Here is a 9,652-nt window from a genome sequence, read left to right on the forward strand (position 1 = left end):
AGAGAGACAGAAGAAGGTGAGAAAGTACTCCCTCCCCCATGGGAAATGGCTACTTCACGATCCTCCTCCTCCTCTTCTCCAGCCTTTCAGGATGTGGACATGCGCACGTACATGCCCAGTGTGTTTCTCAAGCCACTGGATCCAGGACACAAACCAAACCACACAGTCCGTGTTGTGGGTTCCAGCAGCCACAGGCTGGCCCAAATTCATTCTCATTAATAGCTGTATATGATATTATTCTATAGTGACTAGGTAATACAATGTATTTAACCATTTTTCTATTACTGATAGTTGATTTTATTCTTTATCCTTTTTGTCATAACAGACAAATATCTTTGATCATGTAACAGTTCCAACTGGAGTATTAATTTCTAAAGAAAAACAGGAATGGGATTTTTCTGTTTAAGGGAGAGCTCTAGTCGTCTTAAAGGGTCCTGCAAGTAAATCTTCTAACAAGAATGTAGCATTTTAGTTTCCACCAAGCTTAGATGACATTAACGTTCCACTACAGCAGTAACTGCATGCATTTTAAACTTTTTCCCATCTTAAAAGCAGGAAGAGGAACATGGAGCTCTCATGAGATCATTGTGAGAGATGAGAGGCCACAGCGATGCTGCAGGGAAGAGTGTTTCTGCCTAGCTGTTGCAGCCGCTGGCCCAGGGCACTCTCCCTTGAGAAATAGTTCTAGGTCCATGTGGCCTTTCCAGCCCTCCAATTTTTGGACTGCACAGCTGTGCAGCAGTGTTCACCAAGCCCAGCCTACAGAGTCCTGACCCCCCCTCCACACTGAAGTTAAACCCAGACTGCAGGCAGCTGCCCAGATGGTGATGCCAAATGCAACCATCAAGAAAAACGTTCTTTTAATGGGGAAGAACTTTCTGGGAAGACCAGATGAGGTTGGTTAGCTTTGCGAATTCTATTTCTCTGACACCTGCTTCCTAGGTTCCACCATTGGTGTGGAACACTCCTATATCTGATTCCAGGGCAACCTGGTACTGAGCCTGTGTGGTGGCCAGGCTACATTCATGGAAAGCTATGTCATCAGCCATAAGACACCATCTTCCATAATGTCAAAGCTTTGACTTACGTGTTTGATGTGGTCAACTGGAAAAACACACAGCTTATTACCAGTCATGTTCAGAGGTCTTTCTCCAGAACGCCTGTGACTTTAAAATATTCTGTCTGGTGCACAAAGTGTATCTAGTTCAGGAAGTTCAACAAGACTTGGTGTTTAGAGTGTCAAAAACCTTGGGTGTTTGTCTCACTCACCAAAGCGTGCTTGTTTTCAAATAACTATATGACATGATACTTCTACAAAGCCTGGTCTAGTAAGCTGATGTTTAATATTCAGCAGCTGAAAATGAGTCTAAAGAATTTTGTCCAAACTATTGAATCCGAAGAAGTTCTGCTTCTCAAGAGGACAACGTTCTTGTTATTTCCTATTACCAGTACAAAGAGCAGTGCAGCATCTGCTGATTTGAGATGAGAAACATCACGAAGCAGTTCAAACTGAGGTACAATAAATTGTTTGCTTCTACCAGAGCCTGGGATTTAGGAATTCTAACTTGTTTTCATCTATGTCTTCACATTAAAAAATAGTATGTAATATTATGAAGTCCAATCAGTCTATAGATTCAGCAACTATTCTGATCAGTATTTCTAGTGCCAAGAAACACTTCGAAGGCTGGAGACAAGTACAGTATCCTTATGTGGTCAATATGACCAAATGCTAGCTAGCTGTTTATTTATTTAGCTATAGGGCACATGTGCTTCCCAGAGAGAGAAGCAGAGAGCGAGAGAGGAAGATAAAATAAGAAAGCACCACCAGGGGAGGTGGCTATCCCACAATACTACAATCTCTTCTCCTCTATTTCTCTCTCCTCCCAGGATTTTGGACACACCTACACTCCATTTTCAAGCTACTGAGTCCAGGATTTGAGTCATGTCAGCCAGGTGGGATACATCAGCCTTAATCATCATGCCACTTGTCTGGTTCCAAATGGTCTTTGTGAGAATTCAGATTTGCCCTTTTTTATATATTTTTGTATTCTTTATAATTCATAATGTGTACAATTTTTAAAAGTGCTCCCCATTCAGCAGACATTGGAGGACATATATTCAGTTATCCAATAGAGCTTCAATTACCTTTCAGAAAAGTTGATATAATTTAAAACTAAAATAAATATTTTGTATGTATTCTAATTAGGTTGTTATAATAAATAAATATATCAAAGACTTTAGCAATGTTTTTCTGTATTCCTGATGAGATCACAAGATAGAATGTTACTATTTTATCAGCAAGATATTAAAATGCATTTTATAAATATTTCTGGGCTTTAATTATTGACCTTGCCTATTTTCTACTGCTAAAACAGAATTACACAGACTGGGTAATTTATAAAGAAAAGAAATTAGCTTGGCACATGGTCCTGAAGGTCAGGAATAAGAGCCAAGGATTGAATGTGGTGAGCACCTGCTTGCTACAATTATAACATGGCAAAGGCATCACATGGTGACAGTGCAAGTGAGAGAGAGTGAAGGGCATGGGAACTTACCATTTTATCATAGTGGGCTCCCCTGTTAACTAGCCCACTCCAAAGATAATGGTATAAGTCTATCCATGAGGATATACCTCTCATGACTTGATCATCTCATAAAGGTCCCACACCTTAATACTGTCACAATGGCAGTTGAATTTCCTATGTATTTTGGAGGGAACATTAAAACTAATCACAAACAAACTTAGATGTTAGATATTTAAACTAAAGCTATATTTGAGATAAGTTGAGGGTGCTTGATTTATAAATCTAAAGACTTGAGTTATCCACAGTTTTGTTTAACTGGTAAATTAGATTTTATCAGTTTAGTGCAGCATTATACTGTGATGTTCAGTAACAGCTATAGAAGTTAAGAGTATGGATACGAGAGTTACACCACCTGAATTGAGTTAATATTCTGGCCCCTTCACATTCAAGTTCTGTGAATTTGAGCAAGATACACAATCTCCCTATGCCTATTTTCTCTTTTGTGAAATGTGGGTAAGAATACCTCTACTTCATAGAATTGTTTAAAAGATTGAACCAGCATGGGAAGCACTTAGAATGGTGACTAGTACCTACTCAGTACTATGTAAAGTATAAGCTATCATTACAAGAATAAAAGTAGTGAAAACAGTATCTTATTATTACTTTAAACTGCATTTCGCTTAATTCTAGTGAGTTCATACATTTTTTTTATCTTGCTTGACCATTTGCTCGTCTATGATTCAATATTTGTATGTTCTGCACAGTTTTACATTGGCTTACGTGTCTGTTTATAGACTGTAAATTCTCATTTTACATTATTGATATAATACCCTTTTCTGTCATTTTTTTTACTGTACTTTTAAAATATATATATATAATTTTGGTTGACTTTGTAAATATGTTTACCCATAGGAATGTTTTTTGTATCTGCATGGTCAAATATATTGCTTTGCTCTCACGGGTTTTGTGTTTTTAGCATTCCCTACTGCAGAGTATGCATCACTGATTTTTGTTTTCTGTTGTAATAAATCTGAAGCTGACTCTGTAATAGTTTAAATGGTGCTCCAATTTCACAGTCTTTCAAATAGATAGCCTGTATGATTTTATTTCTAAATACACTTTTCTTTTCATACTAATTTAAAATATAACATTTCCCATATACTAAAATATATTAAAATCTATCTTGTGGATCTATTTCTGGATTATGTAGTTAGTCACAGGTCACTGCCTTTAGATCCATGTTATGATAGCTGAAAAGGACACTACCTATTCATTACTCTATTTTTCCACATATTTCTTTCCAGCTCTTATCTTTCTGTATGCCTTTAAAGAACAATGGGAATCAGCAGATGGCACAATGGTTAAGTCACTGGACTCCCACATAGTTTACCTCAGTTCAAGTCCCAAACTTGGCAGCTTAAAACTCACATGGGGTGCATGTGTGTGCATCCCCAAGACCCCAAGAAAATGGAGGAGAAAGGATTGAGGTGTGACCATCCCTTCTGAAGGTGATCTCCTGCTTTCTGTCTCTCTGACTCTCCAGTGAGCACACATGTCCTATAGCAAAAATTTCTATTAAAAAGAAAAAAGAACACTAAATGCTGTTTTTAAAAGAATGCACTGTGAATATGGTGACAGCTGCCTGGACTGAGTAGTCTCCAATATCATTTAGGAGCCCCATGCCAACACTATATTTGTGGCTTAGTCTGAGAAGGTCTGGGGAGCACCTAGTTTCTCAAGTGAGAAAGAATACATCAAGGATTCTCCAGGCCAAGGTGATGGTACTGATTCCACACTATAAACACAAAGGTCTTTGTGCCAAGACCCCAGGTTTGGGAGGAACAATTCTGTAGGCCTGAAATCCTGGTCATCAGCCAAAGGCCTGTGCTCACAAAAATTAGAAAGAAGGAAAGCTTTGATGGCATCCAGATATGTCTCCCATCAGTGGTACTATAGTTAAAGAAAGCTGTACATGTAATACTTCTAACTTTACAATTTATACTGTTTTATTTGTCTCCTAAAGTATGACCAAACTTCATGCCTTCTAAAATAAAGGTTATCACTCATAATAGGGAATCGAATTTCGTACATGTTATAAAATCTACCTAATTAATTTTGTGTAGGGGTCAGAAAAGGACATAAAAATTCATTTTTGTTTATGACTATTTTAGCTTTCATATATATACTATGTTGCTAGTTTGGTATACTGGTATTAATAATTGCCATATTCCACTGGGAATTTCAACTTCTGTATTACACAAGTGTTCTGTCTTATTTAATGCTTTTGCCTTAGGTTTTTTCTTCTTTTCTTATCTAATTTCTTTTCTATCTTTCTTTCTTTTTTTTTTTTTTTGGAGAGATTTTTGCTACAGAGCATGTGCAATCACCAGAGAGACAGAAAATGAGAAATAACCCCTGATGGGATAGCCATGCCACAATCTCTTCTCCTCCATTCTCCCCTCAGGATCTTGGGCATGCACACACACACGCCCGGCATGAGTTTTAAGTTGCTAGGTTCAGAACTCAAATCACAGTCATCTACCTGGGAATCTATGACAAAACCATACACTGTCCCTTTATCAAATATGTTTTTTATGTAGGAAAGAATTCCTCTAAAAAGGATGGCACTTGCTCAGAGTATCTTTTCAACTTTCCAGTTCTAGATTATTTCAGAAAGTGTTAAAATGAGGGACTCAAACCATGAAATTCTTTTGTGAACTCTTCTCTCTGACAGATAAGTCAGATTCAGAAATGTGTTTTCCTGACTCTTTGTCAGTGTATTCTCTTTCAGGCCTTGTTTTCCAAATTAATTTTTAGGCTTTCTGATGTCTGCTTAACTGTTACAGTAATCTCTAGAGATTTTAATCCACTGGGCTCCCGAAAAATTAAAATCTGAACCCAGGGACCAGGAGTTAGCGTAATGGCTATGTCGCTGAATTCCCATGTAGCTGACCAGTGTTTGAGTCCCAGACCTGGTGGCTTAAACTCACACTGGGCGCGTTTGTGTGCGTGCCCAAGATCTAGAGAGGAGAATGGAGGAGAAGGGATTGCAGTGTGACCATCCCCCCTGGGGGTGATTTCTCACTTTCTATCTCTCTGTCTCTCTCTGTCTTTCTGGCGAGCGCACGCACCCTATAGCAAAAAAACTCTCAAAAAAAAAAAAAAAAAGAATCTGAACTCACATTTACCTACAATGTTTTGACCTTGTTCAACTTGATTACTTTCCTTATTTCCTATTTATGTGCAGTCCAGTCCTTATAACAAGAAGTATTTGGGAGGTATTTCTAAAAACCACAGCACTATTTGATCTTGTTATGTTAGATAGGTTAGGCTTTTATTTTTTCTTTTTTGTAAATTCATTTGCTGTTATTTGCAGTTTGAGACTCATGAAGACGCATCCCAGATTTGCCTAATACCTGCCTAATCTTAAACTCAAGCAGATTTCTAATTGAATTTACTTTGTTTTTCTCCCAAAATGGAGTCTTAAATTATTTTTGTTTATTTTACAATTGTCATGGTTTACAGCTCAGAGGTTCAATGGATTGTCTTTTAATTTCTCCTACTTTTTCAAGAAACTGCTTATTTTGTGCTGGGCCCACTGGTGGTAGTTTGGTCACATGTTCCCCTCTCTGTACATGCCGAGGTTCATAGACATGTTTTCTGGGGACTGTTTCAGGTTGATTCATAGGTTTTAAGAAGAGTTTGGGGAGATTCCAAATTACACAATCACAGTGATCATATTGCCCATCATAAAATGTTGTTCTCTTGCTTTCAGGTGCAAAAAATAGCTATTTGTCACACAAATAATGAATGTTACTTCATAAAACAAGCGTCATCTTCCCTTCTGTTTCAAGTTATTCAACGTCATTAGAAAAAGCTTTATTGCATTTTTTAATCTTTTTCATATAATTCTGCGTTTATAGTCTCATTCCTTATATAAGCTGGTTATTTACTTTCTTTATTTCCAAGCTAGTGGAGATACTCTTCAATTCCTGATGAACACCAGTGGTTTTCATCACCAGTGGTAGCAATTTTTGAGTCACTGAGGTTTCTTCATTTTAAAGCAACTAGTAGTAAAAGCAAGATTTAGTTTATTGAAATGATGGTGAGAAAGCTACTTAATTTCTTTTTCTTCTAAAGGTACCTCTTATTATTTTTTTATGTTTGATCACTGTATATCATTAGAACATACATTAATTTCCAAGCATGAATACACTGTGTATTAACACAGTCAAAGACATCACCATACACATTGTCCTCAACAGGTAATATTCCATTTTCATGTCTCTTAAATATTTCATTTCTTTCTTTTCCCTTTGACTCCCTCCCTCTCACACTCAATTTCCTAAAAGGCCAGAAAACCAGCTTTGGAAGCTTTGTAGTCAGAAGACATGTTCCAAATTATGTAGATTCGCTTAGTGAAAACAATCCTGCCAACACACCTGGCCAGAGTGGTTCTAGCTTATCCTGCCCATATCATTCACATTGGCACTAGAAGCTGCCCCCAGAAAAAGAAAGAAACGTCACTGAAACCTCTGAAATGTTTGTGTATGGAAGCACGGTTGCCACCCATTATCTAAATGGATCTTCATGGCCTTCTGATTCAGTTTCTGTGGTGGACCATCTAATCGAGAGGCCTATGACATAGACTTATATCGTAGTTACAAAAGTATCAGAAGTATTCAAAATCTTGCATGTTTATTTTTTTTTTAGTAGAAGGTAATCATTGCTTTGTAAGTTGGAGATTCAAAGATTGAAATATATTTACCTTTTCAATTAGCAATAATCGCGCCTCAGATAAACCTCATTGGCTACGATACTGACACTGCGCAAAGCTGGCTGAAATATATTTACTTTTTGAGCAGAAGAAAAGAATGAAGAATGTTGCTATGATTTCTACACCAATTTGCCTTTCCATATACTGCTTCTATTTTTTTTGTTATCATATACTGACTTTTTAAGAAAACATGCACTTTACATTATATGTAGAATGTCTGAAAAAAAGCAGTGCCTGAATGTGTATATAAGTGTGTGCATAAAAGTGTATCACTTAACAATAAGATTTTATGTTTAAAAATATTTTAAAATCATATAAGATTATAAATAAATAAATTCTAAGTTACTTTGGAATATATAAAATTATAATTCAGAGTATTTTCTTAAGAAATAAATTTAAATTGATATGTTTAGCTGTAACCCAAAATATATAATTATTCATATTTTGCATATAGCTGGCACTATAATATAATGGAAAAAAAGCACAAAACCATAAAATGTTATACCTATAAAACATGAAGAATGTTAAGACAGTTGGAAAATTTAATACTAATATGCTACACATATTTTAAGACATAAAGTAGATAATATTTTTACTGTCAATTCATTTCCACAGTTCTTTTTCTAAAAGAATTATTTTTATTGAAAATGGCTTGATCTCTTTTTTAAAAGTAAAAAATAATTATATATCAAATCATTAAAATGTGGAAAGTTTGCACTGAAATAAAAAGGGGCAGTATTTTTGCTAGAGTTTGTAGTTGTATTTAATCAAGTTATTTTCAACACAACTGCTTTTTTATAGTCACTCTTCATTGACATTGTGCTTAATTAAGTCCTCCAGGACATAAGATGTCACCTTAGTAAAATGAGTCATGGTTGACTTTTTTTGTCAGTGTCTAATGCCTCATAGTCTTTCTCCTGGCAACGGAGGAAGGGACTTAACAGTGTGTCATGATTATTACGAAATACTACTTTATTGTTTTACCTGTGTCTCTAGTAGTAAAGGTTATGAAAAATATTGTCCTCAGATCAGAATCAAATGAAAAAATTGGAATAGTGGCTTAAGAGCACTACCTTACGAAACTCTGATTTGACTATACATGATAAGATAGTTTACCTTCAGTGAGTGAAACAAAAAGCCAGATGCCAATGTAGAAGTGATAAAGTTTGGTTGCCATTGTGATTTTGTGTGTGTGTGTGTGTGTGTGTACGTAATTAGATGCCAGATTTTAAATCCCATTGTTAAATAATGGTATTTGTTTAAATTCACATTCTGTTTACTAGCTAATAATTGCATATTTATACTATACTCCTCCCCATAGATCTTGAGATGATAGATCAAAATAAATCTCAAAGTATTCAATGTAAGAAAATTTATCTGCAATATGTGTTGCAGTTTATTATTCTTTACAGCACATTTCTGACATTGGATCATAAACATTTTCTGTTTCAGCAATTAAATTAAATATTTAGTCTTAATTTATGACAAATAATATGCTTATTAATTTTATTATCTGCATATGCTTCTAGATAAAGATGCATGTGTGTAAATATACTTACATACAAATTTACAAATGAACTATATTTTATGACTCCACTAATCATTAGCCCTTAACTACAATTTATATAAAATGGTTTCTGTTATTTATATAAAATGGTTTCTGTAAAATTTAAAAAGATCAGTAATTAAATATCAATTTATTTTATTTACTATAATCTAGAAATTTCTTCGTGTGATACATAAAATAAAATGTTGGTGGCAGAAAATATCTCAATTATCTCATTATTTTAAACATTATCAGACTTTTTGTGAAGTTTATATTTGTCCTAAATAATAAAATTAATAAGGTATATCAGCTTGCATATGACATCCACAAATGTAGGTATCTGATATATTCTTAATTGTGCATATTTAGACAGGTAACTATGCAATCCCTAATCACCAGGTCAGGATATAATCTCTGTTCACTTCTTAATAGCTTTGGGAAAATCATGGTTGCAGGCAAATATAAAAAGCAGAGTTTCACTGTTATGATATAATCATATGACTACAGTGAATGATGTGTAAAATTTTCATACTAACTATTTTAGCATGAAAAAATTCAAAAGTATTTTTATCCAATTTTATTCTAACCATTAACAGCACGTGAGCTCTGTGAAGAATATTTGCAATCCTTTTTTGTCTCCCAATCCTATACTCTTTGCTGGGTTAGCATGCTATGCTTTACTTTTCACTAAATGACAGAATGATAAAGTGAAAATGAACGCCTTGATTATTTTTAGAACTCCACTTCCATGGAAGTCCTACAGGAAAGTAACACCAGAGGCAGCTGCAGTATTTATTTTTATTT

General features: G+C 35.2%; 1 pseudogene; it reads right to left on the reverse strand.

Annotated features, from left to right (window-relative positions):
* Nucleotides 1–7,173: 7,173 nt before the first annotated feature.
* Nucleotides 7,174–7,362, reverse strand: LOC114007430 (uncharacterized; annotated as a pseudogene).
* Nucleotides 7,363–9,652: the final 2,290 nt, after the last annotated feature.

This window comes from Tupaia chinensis, unplaced genomic scaffold (genome assembly GCF_000334495.1).
Source record: "Tupaia chinensis unplaced genomic scaffold, TupChi_1.0 Scaffold000174_1, whole genome shotgun sequence".
NCBI lineage: Eukaryota > Metazoa > Chordata > Mammalia > Scandentia > Tupaiidae > Tupaia > Tupaia belangeri.